The sequence below is a fragment of the Equus quagga genome, chromosome 13, assembly GCF_021613505.1.
Source record: "Equus quagga isolate Etosha38 chromosome 13, UCLA_HA_Equagga_1.0, whole genome shotgun sequence".
Lineage (NCBI taxonomy): Eukaryota > Metazoa > Chordata > Mammalia > Perissodactyla > Equidae > Equus > Equus quagga.
In genome coordinates this window covers 89,762,453-89,780,440 of record NC_060279.1, presented here as the reverse complement: position 1 = coordinate 89,780,440, position 17,988 = coordinate 89,762,453, and positions in this window count along the sequence as shown.

Genomic DNA, 17,988 nt, shown 5'->3' with positions numbered 1-17,988 from the left:
TTATATGTCAAATGTATTTCAATAATAACTTTTTTTAAAGTATGGAGCGTTGTCGTTCCAAAAGGGAGATTCTATTGAGTAATGGTGAGGTATCTGAGGACCCAGAGCACCACAGCATCTTCCAACCATCCCATAGCCCCTGCACCCACCTACTGCCTGGGGCCTCTCTCTCTCTTTCTCTCAGACACACACACACACACACACGCGTGCGCGCGCGCAAAGACGATTTGACATCTGTGTTTCTCAGCTGTGAGGCAGCCTCCCGCCTAGGGGTGAGGCCAGGGAGGAAATCTTCAATCTTCACAACACTGCTGCTTCTTTCTTTTTCTCCCTATGCTGGTACTGGTTTGGCCCCATCCACTTATATTTCGGCCCGTGGGGCTCCAGCGTCAGTTGGTTTTGTGGAAGTTTGTGTTTGCCAGCTTTGTCTGTCCTGCTTGCTGTACGTGGGGATTTTTGTGGACTCGGGGGGAGGTAGTGGAATTTGGAAAGATTAAGAAACTGTGCTACCTAACCTGAATCTAATCACGAGGCCACATCAGGCAAATCTCAAATGAAGGACTTCCGCAAAACAACCGGCCTTGACTCTTCAAAAATATCAAGGTCAAGAAAGACAAAAAGAGAGGAACGTTTCCGATGAAGAGACCAGAGAGACAGCATGACGAAATACAGTTCATTGAGCAATCCAGGTGACATCCTGGACATTAATAAGGTGCTTGATGAAATTTGAATGAGTTCTGTACATTAAATAGTAATTTATCCATGTTGAATTTTCTCATTTTGAATTGCGTTGTGATTATTACAAAGAATGTCCTTGTTCTTAGCAAATACACACTGAAGTATTTAGGACAAAAGGGCATGATATCTCCAGTGTTTTCTCCAATGTTTCTGGAAATGTAAATATATAATAATATAGAGAGATAGAGAGTGAGTGATAAAGCGTCCGGGGGGACAGGAATAGTGATAATTGGGAAGCTCCGGTAGAGGATACACCAAGTTCTTTGTACACGTCTTAAAACTTTTCTCTAAGTTTGAAATTAGATCAAAGTTACTCCTGCTCCCCAAAGTTCCATTCTGTAGCCCCTGCTGCTATCTTGCTTCCTTTCACACATTCTTCTAAATGCATGAGTGAGCTTTTAAGAAGAAAGAGAAATCTCCTCCCCCCTCCCCCCCCCAAAAAAGAAAGAAAAGCAAAAGGAAGGGAGGTGGAAAGAAAGTTCGGAGAAAGAGAGGGGATGGGAAGGAAGAAAACCCGAGAATGAAGGAAAACTCTGAGTGGAAATTGTGAAATGGCCGTGCAGCTTCCTGGGATCTGGTGCCATTGAGATGGGGACATATGGTTCAAGGTGAAGCTCAGGGGTCACAACTTTATTGAAAGCCTGGTGTTTAAAATCCTAATCCACTCACAACAGAATATTATTCAACCTTAAAATGGAAGGAAATTCTGACACACGCTACACCATGGATGGACCATGAAAACACTCTGCTAAGTAAAAGAAGCAGGACACACCAGGACAGATATTGGGTGATCTCACTTAGATGAGGGATCTAGAAGAGGAAAATTCATAGGAACAGGAAGTAGAATGGTGGTGGCCGTGGGCTGGGGGAAATGGGGAGTTAGTGTTTAATGGGGACAGAGTCTCAGTTTGGGAGGATGAAAAAGTGCTGGAGATGGATGGTGGAGATGCTTGCACAACGATGTGAATGAACTTAGTGCCACTGAACTGTACACTTAAAAATGACTAAAATAGTAAACTTTACGCTGTGTGTATTTCACCACAATAAAAAAAAAATCCACCAAACTGCACTAAAAAAAACTTCAAAGAGATTTTCCTGTTTCTGTTTGGGCTCTGGATGGAAGAAAAATGATTCTCTATTGAAAACTGTGTAAACACCACACCAGGCTCATGTGGAATGTTCATGAAATCACCCTGGGTGGTCGAAGTACTCCCAAGCTGAGCAATCAGCAGCACCGTGGTTGGGCTTGTGACATCCCTGGGGCTTCTGGCCAAAGCAAAGACGAAGCTTCTCTGGAGAGACGTTGCTCAACTCAGATCTCACAGAGCAAGTCTTGAATGAGCTCACAATCCAAAATCACAAAATACGCGAGAGAACTAGGCATGCGGCATATGCCAGCAAATACACGGGCCAACAGCACTAGGCAGCCTGCCCCACTCTGAAATAACTTTAAAGTGTAAAACTGTCAAAGAGATATGATTGCTCAAGATCTTTTTGAAAAATTATGATCAAATACACACAACATAAAATTTACCATCTTAACTATTTTAAGCATCCCGTTCAGTAGGATTGGATATATTCTCATCAATGTGCACCGATCTCCATTTCTCCCTTTTCCAAGCCTCTGGCCACCAGGCTTCTACTTCCTGTTTCTATGAATTTTACTACTTTAGATACTTCATATAAGTGGGATCATACGGTATTTGTCTTTTTGTAAATACCTTATTTCTTTTCTTTTCTCAGCACTGTTTTTTTGTTTTGTTTTTGTTTTTGTTTTGAGGAAGATTGGCCCTGAGCTAACATCTGCTGCCAATCCTCCTCTTTTTGCTGAGGAAGACTGGCCCTGAGCTAACATTCGTGCCCATCTTCCTCTACTTTCTATGTGGGATGCCTGCCACAGCCATGTCTATACCCAGGATCTGAACCAGGGAACTCCGGGCCACCAAAGCAGAACATGCAAACTTAACCACTGCACCACCAGGCCGATCTTGTTTTGTGTTTTTGAAGTATACTTTTTTTGGTAAAGAAGACTGGCCCTGAGCTAACATTTATTGCCAATCTTCCTCTTTTTTTTTCCCTCCCCAAAGCCCCAGTGCATAGTTGTGTATCCTAGTTGTAGGTCCTTCTAGTTCTTCTATGTGGGACGCCACCACAGCATGGCTTGATGAATGGTATGTAGGTCTGCACCCAGGATCCCAACTGGTGAACCCCAGTACACCGAAGTAGACCACGTGAACTTAACCACTCGACCTCAGGGCCAGCCCCCTGTGAATATCTTTTTTCATCTAATGTAATGTTTTCAGGGTTCATCCACGCTATAGCATGTGTCAGAATTTTCTTTCTCTTTGAAGCTGAATAATATTCCATCATATGGATATACCACATTTGTGTATTCATTCAACCATCGATGGGCATTTGAGTTGCTTCCACCTTTTGGCTATTGTGAAAAATGTTACTATGATCATGGATTTACAAATATCTCATCAAGACCCTGATTTCAATTCTTTGATTGTATACCCAGAAGTGGAGTTGCTGGATCATATCATAATTTTATTTTTAATTTTTTGAGGAACTGCCTGTGATGGTTAATTTTATGTGTCAACTTGACTGGACTAAGGGATGCCCGGATAGCTGGTAAAGCATTGTTTCTGGGTGTGTCTGTGAGGGTGTTTCTGGAAGAGATTAGCATTTGATTTTAGTAGACTGAGTAAAGAGATCCACCGTCATCAACATGGGCAGACATCATCCAGTCCATTGAGCGTCTGAATGGAACAAAAAGCCCGAGGAAAGGCAATGTCTCTCTGTCTCTCTTCTTGAGCTGAGACATCCATCTTTTCCTGCCCTTGGACATCAGAGCACCTGGGTCTCTGGCTATCAAACTCCAGGGCTTATACCACCGGCTGTCCTGCGTCCCCAGCTTGCAGACAGCAGATTGTCGGACTTCTCCGCCTCCATAACTGTGTGAGCCTGTTCCTATAATAAATCCCCTTTTATATCTATCTACGTGTCCTATTGGTTCTGTTTCTCTGGAGAACCCTGACTAATACAACACCATCCTGTTTTCCACAGCAGCCACACCATTTTACATTCCCACCAACAATGGTCAAGGGTTCCAATTCCTCCACGTCCTCAACAACACGTTATTTTCTGGTTGGGTTTTGTTTTGTTTTGGTTTTTGCTAGCAGTCATCCTGATGGGTGTGAGGTGACATCTCATTGTGGATTCGATTTGCACTTCCCCCATGATTAGTGATGTTGAGCATCTTTTCACGTGCTTGTTGGCCATTTGTATATCTTCTTTGGAGAAATGTCTGTTCAAGCCCTTTGCCCATTTTTTAATCTGGTCATTTGTTTATCGTTGTTATTGAGTTGTAAAAGTTCTTTGTACATTCTGGATATTAACACCTTATCAGATTTGAGTTGTAAAAGTTCTTTGTATATTCTGGATATTAACCCCTTATCAGATATATGATTTGCAAATATTTTTTCCCATTCCATAGGTTGACTTTTCACTGTCGATTGTGTCCTTTGATGCACAAAGTTTTTAATTTTGGTGTAGTCCAATTTACCTATATTTTGTTGTTGCTTATACTTTTGCAGCCTCTTCCAAGAAATCATTGCCAAATCCAACGTCATGGGGCTTTTCTCCTAAGAAAAGCTTTCTTCTAAGAGCTTTATGGTTTTAGGTCTTACAGTTAGGTCCCTGATTTAATGGAGTTAATTGTTGCATAAGAATAAGGTAAGGGTCCAAGTTCATTTTCTTGCATGTGGAGATCAAGTTTTCCCAGTACTATTGGTTGAAAAGATTGTGGTGATATTTTTAATGCCGGAAGAGCTTTTGTGTGTGGACAAAAATATTTACAACTGTGTGGGTTTTTTTGGTAATGATTAATTAATTTTTAAATAATCAACTTTTTCTAAACATTCACTAACTACTTCCACAGCTAAAAATAACAAGTCATGAATTTCACAATTTTAGATTTTCCCAAACATTTGAACATTGACAGCAAATTGAATCAATGAACTTTTCACAAGTCTGGTATCTCAGATTTCCTTAAATGAGTTAAGTGCCTTGAAGAGAAGAAAAACAGTAGTACAATCTTGAGCGTATTTTTCACAATATACGAGATTCTCACAAATGCTTTAAATATCTTCAAGGACAGACAGATAGGAGTACAGTAATTATTAAATTGATCTGTTTCCTTACATTGAACTCATTACAAATGTGCCAGCATTGTGGATATAAATGTATTTCTTCAATACGTCTATTCTGGTCAAAATTTTGATTCAACAATCCCGAAACTGCCTCTTACCTGTGGTTTTTCTTATCTGTAGGAGATATAGGCTACACTCACCCCCAGCTGAGGTTAGAGTTAACAGTTTGATGGTTGAAGATTCAGGCCTGGGACGTGAGCACCGGGGTCCCTTCCAGGCGGATTCTCACCAAGCCTGAATTCCAGGAGGACTAGCCTTTGTCACGACCACACGAATTAGGAAATTGACTTTGGAGATCCCGACTTATTTCCTACAGCGATTTGCTCGGAGTATCGTATCTTTATAGCACAACCTGAAAAACATGTTCTAAGAGTCATATCGTTTTAATAGCCTGGGAGGTCAGATTATTAGGAGCTGTTTGTTCCGGGGCCTGCTCTGTTAATCGCGTGGAACATTTCCTCTTTTATTATACGTGCAGGGTGAGCCTGTTCTCCCTCTGCCTGTTCTGGTGAGGCTGTTCTGTTGTCTCTTTAGTATGAAGCTCGCCCTCCATCTCTGCGACCCCCTTTGACAACTGGAAGTACCCCGGAGGCTCCGGCAGGAGACTGTATGGAGGAGGGGTAAAGGGACTTCTTTTCTGCCTCCAGCTCCAGCCTGCATCTTGCCACCAGCCTGCGGCAGCAATGGCTCCAGCTTCCAGTTACTTTTGGCACTTCCAGCACCAGCCAGCCACAGCACCTTGGTAGGGAGATTTGCAGCCCCCTGGATAAGAGTACTGTCCCCCATAGTCCGTGTCCACTTGCTCATAGTCCCCTCCCCAGATGTCTGGATTCTACCCTGCAGAGACCACTCCTTCGAGCTCCTACACCCTGGGTGTTTGAGCTGCTTCTTACAGCTGTTACCTCGACCACCTCAGAGATCAAGTTTTGCTCTTCCAGCCTCCTAGCATTTGCGTAGCCAATTCCCTCTAATAAATTCCATGTATCTGAAATATCTGGCATGCTTTCTGTTTTTCTCAGTGGATCTAGAAAACTGGTCTGTTTCAGTTCAATTGAAAGCCTTTGGTCAAATTTGAAATCACAGCTTATCTTTCTAACAAAGCTGAAGACCCACAATATTGACAACTAGGGGCCAGCCCAGTGGCACAGCTGTTAAGTTTGTACATTTCACTTCGGTGACCTGGGGTTCACCAGTTTGGATCCTGGGTGCGCACATGGCACCACTTGGCACGCCATGCTGTGGCAGGCGGCCCACATATAAAGTAGAGGAAGATGGGCACAGATGTTAGCTCAGGGCCAATCTTCCTCAGCAAAAAGAGGAGGATTGGTGGCAGATGTTAGCTCAGGGCTAATCTTCCTCAAAAAGAAAAATATTGACAACTGAAATGAACAGGTTCAAATGTCTAAAGACATTTTTTTTTTAAAGATTAGGATTAAGAAAAACCAAGACACTATTAAAAGAACAGGCAAGTTTGGAAAAGAACAGAACAGAACTTCTAGCAGGAATGAAACATACAAGGAAACAAGCTAGTCATTGAAATGAGAAAGTTGTCAGAAGAGTCAAACAGCAGATTAGAAACAGCAAAAGGGAGAATTCATGAACTGGAAGATAGATCTCAGGATATCACCCAGAAGGTACTACAGAGAGACAAGTTGATGGAAAATTGAGGAAGAAATTAAGAGACGTGGAAGGTAGAATGAAAAGGTTCAGTAAACTTCTGGAAGAAAATGTAGAGGTGAAGGAGAGGTAAGCTTCAAGAAGGGACTGGCTGAGCACTTCTAGAACTGATGAAAGAAGTGAACTCCTAGGTGTAGGAAGCACATCGTGTCCTGGGCAGGATAAAAGAAATGCACACCTCGACATAGCCTAGTAAATCTGCAGAACAACAAAGACAGAGAAGACACTTTAAAAAGCCAGGAGTTAGAAAACTTGCTTACAAAGGAGAGACAATTAGATTGACAATCAACTTGTCAATAGCAACGATGGAAGCCAGAAGTCGGTGGTTTAATATCGCCAAAGTGCTGAAAGAAAATAACTGTAAACCCAGACACCACCTTTAAAGAAGGAGGACAAAGAAAGGCATTTTCAGGCAAATAAAAACTGGAAAATGTTCCCTCTGGAGGTCCCTTCCTGAAAGCACTGCTGAAGAATGTAATTTACCAGGAGGAAGTGAACAAGCGATGGCCTCAGACTTTTATACTTCAAAAAGACAATGGAGCAATGCCTATCATGGCCACAAGGAAATAAAGTGTGATCTTAAAATTTCATACCCAGCCAAACAATATAATGACAATAAACAATATTTCTGAGCATGTCAGAACGTGGGGAATGGAGCTCCCGTGAGCCCCTGCAAGGAGATTACTAGAGATGAATGGTGATATTGCATCAAAAGAATAGAGGAATTAAGGGGCCAGCCCGGTGGCACAGAGGTCAGGTGCGCACATTCTGCTTCAGTGGCCTGGGGTTCACAGGTTCAGATTCTGGGTGCCGACATGGCACTGCTAGGCAAGCCATGCTGTGGTAGGCGTCCCACATAGAAAGTAGAGCAAGATGGGCATGGATGTTGGCTCAGGGCCAGTCTTCCTCAGCAAAAAGAGGAGGATTGGCAGCAGATGTTAGCTCAGGGCTAATCTTCCTCAAAAAAAAAAGAAAGAAAGAAAGAAAGAAAGAAAGAAAGAAAGAAAGAAAGAAAGAAAGAAGGAAAGAAAGAAAGAAAGAAAGAAAGAATAGAGGAATTAAGAGAAATTTCTACCAAAATAGGGGAGACTTCTGATTTGAAAATGGTGGTGGAGGGGAAATACAACCATTTTTTCTCCCTTCCTCTCATAAAACATCCCAAATATCAAAAAGAGCACCTTTTTGTCCCTGATATTTTTTCACCTAATGCTATGTCTTGGCACTCTTTCCATATGAATACCTAGAAAACGTTTTATTCTTTTATACAGCAACATAATATTCCATTGGTTGGATGTACCATAATTTAATAAATCTGTTTCTTTTCAACAGATACTTGAGCTGTTTCCAATCTGTTGCCACGTCAAAGCATGCTACAAAGAATATGCTTGTATATTCTTCGTTTGGTATGTATATAGATAACTTGTAAGCTAAATCTCCCAAAATAGGATGCCTGGGCCAAAGAATACATTTGGAATGTTATAGATGCTGCCAAATTGCCCTCTATAAAGGTAGCATCAGTTTGTGTTCTTACCTATAATCTATGCGTTCCTTTCCCCACCCAGAGTGTGTTATCAGACTTCAGGATTTTTGTCATCTGAGACAGGGAAATGGTATCAAGGTGTGGCCTTAATTTGCATTTCTTTTTTTGTCATTGAGGTCCAGCATCTTTTCATAGATTTACAAGCCATTTGAATTTCCTTCTCAGGGAACTATATGGATTTATCCTTCGCCTATATTTGTATTGGGTTGTTGGTCTTTTTCACAATGGTTTCTATAGTTCTTTATATGTTAAAAAATTATGGGCTGGCCCCATGGCCCAGGGGTTAAGTTCGCGCCCTCCCCTTCGCTGGCCTGGGTTTTCACTGGTTCGGATCCTGGGCGCAGACATGGCGCTACTCATCAGGCCACACTGAGGTGGCATCCTACATGCCATAACTAGAAGGACCTACAACTAAAATATACAACTATGTACTGGGTTGATTTGGGGAGAAAAAGCAGAAAAAAAAAAAGAAATTAGCCCTCTGAATATGAGTTGCAAATATTTCCCCCCCATTTGTCATATATCTTTTGAGTTTGCTTAAGGTGTTTTGTGTGCCATGCAAAGTTTGTTCTTTAAAAAATAGTAACTTTTCCTAACTTTGAAACAATCACAAACTTACAAAAAATATTTGAAAGTACAGTACGAACAGCTCTTATTTTCCAGGACCATTTGAGAGTAAGAGGTCCACCTGAAGTCCCATTACCACTAAGATGCTAAATGCTAAGAACATGCCTGAGCATTTATTTCTTACAAAGTTGTTCTCCTACAGAACCACAGCACGACCGTCAATCCATTATTATCCTGGCATCTTCAGAATGCGTTCAAGCTTTGCCAGTTGTCCCAATCATACCGTTTAGAGCGAAAGAATGCAGTTCAGAATCATGCATGGCTTCACTTGTTACGTCTCCCAGGAGGGACCAGTTCCTCCAACTTTCCTGACTTGCGTGACCTTGACATTTTTGAAGATGACAAGCCAGTTATTTTGTCATCTGTCCCCTCAAATGTGTTTGTCTGGTGTTCCCTCATGATCAGTTTCTTTGGCAGCAAAACTTCTAATGTGATGTTGTGCTCTTCTCGTTGCACGTCCGGGGCTCCTGACCTCTGTTTCTCCGGTTACTCATGATATTTACTTTGGCCACACGATTAAGGTGACATCCGCCAGTCTTAGCCATCACAAACTCACTCTTTCTCCCTCTGTAATTAATGAGAACTTTGTAGGGAGGTACTTTGAAACTGTACAATATCCCACTCTTCATCAACCTTTCAAGTTATTCACTAAATTCTCCCTGTGCAGACTCTTGGTTTCCTATTTTATTCCATGAGTTAGGAAGAAAATTACCAACATAGGAATAAACTTGTAATCATTCTTTATTCTCAGTGGTTAAAATTCTTTCTTTTGATGTTTTATTTATTTGTTTGTTTTGGGGGTGCTCTATTTAGTTCACTATTTTCCCAACAAGAGCCCCTTTCAAGCTGATTTCTGTGTCCTTTCCACACGCCCTCTCATTCATTGAGCATTCCCTTGCTGTCTGATATAGCAAAACATCCCAGGCTTCTCTGGTTCTTTCCATAACTCGACTCTAGGATCAGCCATTACTCCGTGGAGCTCTGGGTCCTTTCAGTAGAGAATGGGAAGCTGAGATCTGAACCCTAAGGGGCCTCATTGCTTCTTTTGGGGTTTTGTCGGTCACAGGTCATCCCAGTGAACAGAGTACTACAGATGATATAGAGATTTCTCACATTGTATATGCATATACAATGTGTATATTATATATTGTGTCTATATTGTGTATATATGTGTGTATGTACACAAATCTACATATTAGGTATATATAAGTATACACATATGTATATATTAGGTGTATGTACCTTTACATATTTCCACATCTATTTATGTATATTGAAAACCATGAATTCACAACAATACTGGTCCAACTAGTCAAGTCCAACTCCTCTAGTTTTTATACCCCCCTTTTTATAAAGTTTTATAAATATACCATATTTATACCCCCCTGCTCCAGCAGTGAAAAATCTGACTTCCATTTTCCTTAACTTACTTCTTTGATCAATTCCCCGGTATGTTATCCATCCCCCCTCCACCCCCCTGCCCAAATTCTCATCACCATTTCACTCCCCAAGCCAGTTGGCCCCCCTCCCATCACAAACCCCTTACACCTCCCGCTTGAGAGCTCCTGCTATGCTGAGCTGCCGTACGAGTCGATGCCCTCCTCACTCCCTAAGGTCCGGACACCCCATTCTGGGCCACCAGCCCCCCCCCCCCACCCTAGGCTGGCCTTCCCTGCTTCACCCAAGAGCCTTAGGACTACATTGTTCAGGAAGAAAAGGAAAGGGAGGAGGAAGAACGTTTGAATCTACTCCACGTGTTTAAGTGTATCTGTATTTTCTTTTCTGGCTTCTCGATTTTGAGGCATAATTCAAAGCCTTTCTCTAACCCAGGTTATAAAGGAAATCTTGCAGTATTTATTTCTCAGGTTAACAATGAAATCTTTGATTCATTTAGGGTTTATTCAGCATATTATTTTTTCCATTCCTTCCTTCTCTTGGGTTGATGGGGTTTTCTTTATTCCTCTTTTTTCGTATTTATTTTTCTTATCAAAGTTATACATGGACACAGTTAAGTCATAAAGCATTATGTGTTCAGTTTAAACTTTCACATCGTGCCCCATTGGCAAGGGATCCCTGAATCCTGGTTAAAGCAACGTTAACAACAGAGGCAGATAAACTCTGAAATACCAGTGGCTCAAACAACGGATTTTTATTTCTCGTTCATGTGGAGTCCAGTCAGCAGAGAGGCAGAGATAGGAAGCCGGGCTGATGGCTGCTGTGCGGTCATAACATGTGGGCCTCAAGGTCTCCCTGAGTGTGGTAGCCAGGCTCCAAGAGGAACCCCAATAATCTCCACCTCCTAACAGCCACACACTGCGTAGTCCTCTCCCATGATGCACTAGGGTTGGTCTGTGTGACCAACAGCACATGGCAGAAGTGATAGGATGTCACTTCTGAGAGTAGGTTATAAAGACTGTGGCTGGGGCCGGCCAGTGGCGCAGTGGTTAAGTGCACACGTTCCACTTCGGCGGCCCGGTGTTCACAGGTTCCGATCCCGGTTGCGGACATGGCACCGCTTGGCAAAAGCCATGCTGTGGCAGGCATCCCACATACAAAGCAGAGGAAGCTGGGCACAGATGTTAGCTCAGGGCCAGTCTTCCTCGGCAAAAAGAGGAGGATTGGCAGCAGATGTTAGTTCAGAGCTAATCTTCCTTAAAAAAAAAAAAAGACTGTGGCTTCCATCTTGGGCTTTCTCTCTTTCTTTCTCTCACATCACTTGTTCTGGGGGACACCATCTGCTGAGCCATGAGAACACCCAAACAGCCTATGGTGATGCCAACAGCCAGTGAAGAACTGAGGCCTCCAGCCAACAGCCATGTGAGTGAGCTTAGAAGTCGGATGACTGCAGCTCTGGCTAACAGCTTGATCGAAAGTTCATGAGAGAGGCTGGCCCAGTGGCGCAGCGGTTAAGTGCACACATTCCGCTTCCACGGCCCGGGGTTCGTCAGTTCGGATCCCAGGTGCAGACATGGCACTGCTTGGCAAGCCATGCTGTGGTAGGCGAGCCACATACAGAGGACAATGGGCACTTATGTGAGCTCAGGGCCAGTCTTCCTCAGCAAAAAGAGGCAGATTGGCAGCAGATGTTACTCATGGCTAATCTTCCTCAAAAAAAAAAAAAAAGAAAAGAAAAGAAAAGAAAGATTATGAGAAAGCCAGAGCTAGAACCACCTGGCTAAGCTGCTCTGGATCCTGACCCTCAGAAACTAGGTGACATAATAAATGCTCGTTATTTTAAGCTCTGAGGAATTGGGGAGGTAATTTGTTACACAGCAATAGATAACTAATACACTGGCATCCACATCCAGTCAGCAGATGGAGAAGAGAGAAATGGACACCTGTGGAGATTTTTATGGATCAGACTTGGAAGTGGAGCCCAGCTCTTTTGCCTGTACTCCATTGGACAAAACCAGTCACATGACCCCACATCCATGCAAGGGAGGCTGGGAAATGTAGTCTCTCCATGGGCACAAAGGAAGGGGAACACAAATTCTTGGAAGTAGCTGACTTTCTCTGTCACCACCACTTCCGCTGCCTGGGAAATTCCTCCCCCATCATGACCCAGTTCAAATGGCACATCTTTCAGGAGACCTTTCTCAATCCATTAGCCCACTCCATCCCCCAGTGACCACTCTCTCTTTACTAGATTCTCACTAAAATGTGTGAGCTGGGTTTAGAGTTGGATTTGCTGCCAAAAATGTCTCATTCACCCTCCACCTACATCCTCCTCACAAACCTGCTTCCTGGAGGATTAAGAGTGTGTTTCAGTATTGTTTCTGGGATTTCCTTCCAAGTTTCAGATCTCTATGAGGCAAACTGTGAAGCTGTTACTTTTGAAGTCCATACACATGCAGATAATTAAAACTTATAAGATCTCTTATAAGTTATAGAACTTATAAGATAAGTTATAAAACTTATAAGTGGATCCTAAGGTGCACCTGACTTCAGAGATGTTAAAATGTGCCCCTTAGATCAATGAAGCAGGGTATAGCAGATATTCTGCCTACTGGATTCATTGAAATTTGCCCTTTCAAGCTAGCAGGTGGCTAAGTACACAAGATAGGGTTGCAAATGAGCGTCATTATTTTTAAATACTTAGCATGAAAAAGTTCACCTGGGTTTTGAAATCCTTTTACCTTATCACAGGAACTTTCAATGGTTGTCAATGAAAGAGAAAGGAAAGATGTGAGGTTAATTTTTAAACTTTTTATTCTGACATATAACATAAGTACATAATGCATTGTCAACACAAATAGCCAATAACCATTCTATAGATAAGAAAGATAAGATAAGTTTTATTTGATCCAAGCTGAGGACTAGCCCAGGAGTGCAGTCTCCAGCAAGGAAGAAAGCTCTCTGGAGAAACATGGTTCTCAGTATAGTTCTGTATCTTTTTAGAACGAAGAACGTAAATCAGACATGTTAAAATACATATTCCTCAAAGTTTCAAAGAGATGTTTAGTTACATATTAGCAATGTACACAGTAGGTCCACATGACATGGATGTCTGGGAAAGGAAGCAGTGCTGGTACTGGTGTCCTAGGAAAGGAGGTATACATCTGTATCTTCAATGAGTGCATTCTTTACTTCCGGATAATGTTTAATGCATCCTTTACTTGAATGGTTAAGGCAGATGTACAATGTATGTTTGACAGGGCATAAGCCAAGCTTCTTTAATTTACATACAGTTCAGGCTGAATCAAGTTTAAACCAGAATAGCTTCCCCATACACTTCAATATGTGAAAATTTCTTATATCAACATAAATAAAACATAAATGTGTGGTATATTAGTTTCCTAAGTTTTCTGTACCAAATTACTATTCATTTGGTGCCTTCAAATAACAGAAATTTATTCTCTCACAGTTCCGGAGTCCAAAAGTCCAAAATCAGAATCACAAGGTTCAAATCAAGGTGGCAACAGGGCCACGCTCCCTCCAGAGACTCTTGAGGGGAATCTGTTCCTTACCTCTTCCAGTTTCTAATGGCTACCGGCATTCCTTGGCTTGTGGCCTCATCCCTCCAATTTTCAAAGACAGCATCTTCAAATCTCTCTCTGCTCCATCTTCACACCACCTTCTCTTCTGTATGTGTCAAATATTTCTATGCCTCCCTCTTATAAGGACACATGTGATTGCATTTGGAACTCACCCAGATAATGCAAGATAACCTCCCATCTTGAGATCCCAAATTTAATCAGACTTGCAATGACCATTTTGGTCATATAAGGTAATGTAGGGGAGGAAGACAAATTCTCTATTCTCTGGTTCTTTCTGGCTGGGCTATCAATTAAATTGACATGAGCCAGAATAACAGGAGAAAATCAAACAAAGCTTTATCACATGTATACACGGGAGAGACCCAGGAAAACTAAGCAACTTGCCAAAATGGCAGAGGCCGTCATCTTAAATACCATCTTCAGCTAAAGACAAAGGAGGATGTTGGGGGTAGGGAGAGTCAATGATGGGGGATGACCAGAAAAGCACAGTAAGCAAGAGTAAGGTTATTATGCAGATTTAAGTCCTTAACTTCCACATTGATAAGTGTTTCTAGAGATAAGGCCATCCCCACTTCTTCCTGGTATAGAGAGGCAAGTTACAGATGGAGATTTCCCTTACAGATGTAAATGTCTCTTACAAAGGTCAAATTTTACTCTGCAGAGCTTCTCCCATGTCTGCAGTTTTTAAAAGCAACCAGCTCAAAATAATCATCAAGCCAAAGAGAAACATCTTGGAGTGGCCAATTCTGTTCCCCCACAGTCCCACCTTTGAAACTTTAAGAAGTTTCATAGGCCAGAAGCTGAGTGGTAGATTGTTCCATCTCATTGAACACATTTCTTAGTCCTGATAATAGATCAGTCCACTTAAATTCATTTTAGAAGGCAGTGATGGAGGTGGGCTCCAAAGCTATGCTTATATTGTGGAAGCAAGCAATCAGGTATTTAATAAGAAATATTTATATGGAAATAAAAAGAAACACAAGGTTAATGGTTGGAGCAAACTACAAACCAGTTTCTGAGCTCAGAGGACAGCCAGCTAAGAAGATTTTTAGATGTCATGGTCAAAGCATCTCTTACAGCTAAAAACGTCTCTGATGATGTCATCAAGTGTTCAAGCATCATTTGAGTGGCTTACACAGCAACAGGCATGCTATCATGGTGATATCTAAGTTTATATCAAGTTGTTCAGCTTCAGTTTGCAGGACTTTAGGAACAAGGGTGGTTTCAGTCCTTAATAATTTCAAATTAAAATGATGGGGGAAAATTGAAAACATTTTGGAGATTTGTAGTCCGATATTTCAAGAGACTAGAAGAATTCAGAATCCAGTCCAGTTTAAAGGTAGAAAACAAAAGCCTCAAAGACCATGAACAGAACTGGGATCTAATATCCACAAATGTGTATTTGAGTTTTTACTGAAACATAATTTTTATCTCTAAAATCACCCTCATTTTTACCAAAGATAGCCAAGTTAAGTCTGATTGGTTTGTAACGTAAGTCTAGTTCAGTAAATTTGGCCCAATTATTTACCTAAGCACAGCAAGAATAGCAATTGACCATAAGGGGTCTTTTAAACCTGCTTTGCTGGAACTTTCTATGAGGAATCTCAGATTGAACTTTAAAGGCCTCTTGAGGCCAGGAAAGCCAAAGACTTATCAGACAAAGGCTGTAATACTTACAGATTTGGGTGAATTTTTCTCTTCTCGAGGTCCCCAAAATATTTTAAGGTTCTAGGCACCGGCCAGATAAATGACCTTCCTTACTTACCCAGTAAGGTTGCTGGGAACCCCATGAAAAGGTAGCAGGCCAATATTTCCAAGTAGATTTATTCCATAAAGTCCAATCTTTGTTTCTCAAAAGCTGTCTGGTTATATCTTAGTCTATGCATGTTCCTCTCAAATATGAAATTCAGTTAAAGCTTCGGTAAGATAAGCAATATTTCTAATTATTTCCTGTTATAAGGAGAACAGATTCTTATTGAACTTATGCAAATAACTATATTGCTATGAAAATAACAATACTTACTCACTAAGAGTTTCCTAATTCTGGAGGGATCAGGTAGGAAGAAAAAGATAAATGTTTCACTTTTGTTTACAAAAGTATAATTTACCAAATTGTTAAGCCACAGTTACCTCAAGAGAAAAGAGAAAGTGTTTTCTTATTCTGAAAAACAAAACATTTATAAAATCAGTGATACTTCAAATGAAATCATAAAAATTATAATCATCCTCATCAGTTCATTCAGTCCTGTGTAATCAATTTTTGATCTTAGTCTTGTTAGAGGTTTTATGGGGTCATCAGCTTCTCCATTAGAGTTCTGTAATTTCTTTCCAGTCCAGTTTTACAATCTGAAAGTTTGTCAGACACCTGTATTTTAGAATAAGTTTCAGAGTCCTTTCCATGAATCTCTAACGATGAAAACATTCATAAAAATAGAGTAAAACAAACCTGTCTGTAAATGAGAAGAGACTTAAAAATGACAATTGACAAAGAAACTTGGTTATTTCTGTGACTTACAACACCTTAAGATAATAACTAGAATTATGACTGACAACCAGGACAGATTAGAATTTTTTGGAATGTTATATAATTTTTAAAACACATCAATAACATTTACCTGCACAATATCATAGGTCCCTGTGAGATGATGCTTACTTATCCATTTAACCATGGTGACAGTTAAAGAATTTTAGGTGAATGCAGAGAATTAAACAGCTGTAAGAAAAACCTTCACATTTGTGATTAAAGACCTGATTAAAACAATGTGTTTTAAATCCCTACTTTTCTGGTATACTACTCAAAGAAAAAAACTTTCATAATCTCTTTACCAAAAGCAGACTAAAAGTTTATAAAAATTATCTTTTAAAGAGAGGGAAAAAATTCTAATTTTGCACCAACTTACTTTTGACACTAAAAATTATTTACTTAATTAAATTCATTTTAATTTTAGCCAACTTGACCATGCACAAAACTCTTTTTTCAGAAGTTCTTTTTCACAAACCTTCTTTAACTTTCTTTTTACATTCAGAATTTGTCTCATGCATCCTTTTTTTCTTCTAGTACTTTAGGACAAATTTATCTTTCTTAACCCAACAAACAAAAATATTTCCATTTTTTATACTTTCTTTACTGAAAACATACATCTTACTTTCCTTGAATACAAATATATTTTCCTTAAGTTTTAGTAGCTTTAACTACATATATTAATTAGAATTTTTAAACCTTAGAAACCTCAATTTTTAGTGAAAGCTAAGCAAGCAATTATAAACTGTCTTTTACATCAGCATTCTGTGGCTGGACAAATCTATAAACATTTTTTATAATTTTTAGAAACACATTACTTTATAGCACAATCTTTTTGTAAAAGACAAGACATGTTTACCAGTAGACGCAAACACCTTTTAGTTTCTCTGTAATAAGACAAAAGTAGGCAAACTTATATTTAGTAATTAATATCTAATATTTTATCGTATTCAGAAATAATGTAGATATTCAATGAAGTTTATGATGAGGATTTTTAGGCTGCTTAATTTTAAAATGGTTTATGATGAGGATTTTTAGGCTGGTTACTTTTAAAACTGTAGATGAGAAGCAGGCTCCGAGGACTGGAATTTTGCTTGCCCTTTTGAGAGACATTTGCACTTGTGAAGGAAGGGGGGGATGACCTTGTAGGGACCTGAAATTGGCCACCCCAAGATATGTCTCTTTGGCATCAGGATTGTTTTGGTCTGATTGCTTTCGATAAACTGGGACAGGGAAGGAGGCTCTGGGGAATGGAACTTGCCCTTGTTGGGACACATTTACATTTGTAAGGTAAATCTCTATCTGTAAAAGGTACCTCCCTCTCTGTACCAGGAAGAAGAGGAGAGATGACCTTGTCCCTAGAAGCTCTTAATGGGGAAGGCAAGAACTTAAGTTGGTTGCTGTCTGGCAATCTCATGTAACTGGTTTAGGGTGGTGGCGTCTAACCTTTCTAACCTTTACTTAATCCGATTTGATTCTTGTCTAAAAGTCATGGGATCACCCAATGACCAGACCCCACCTGCACTGATACCATTTTAACTTCTTTTTCATGTTCCTTTCTTTGTCTTGTAAAGAGATAACTCACATACCTATGCCTTAAATTTAGCCTTACTCTCCACCCAACTTTGCAGCAGCAGGAGCTCTGACTGCCCGTGGGTCTTGTCCCCACGCACC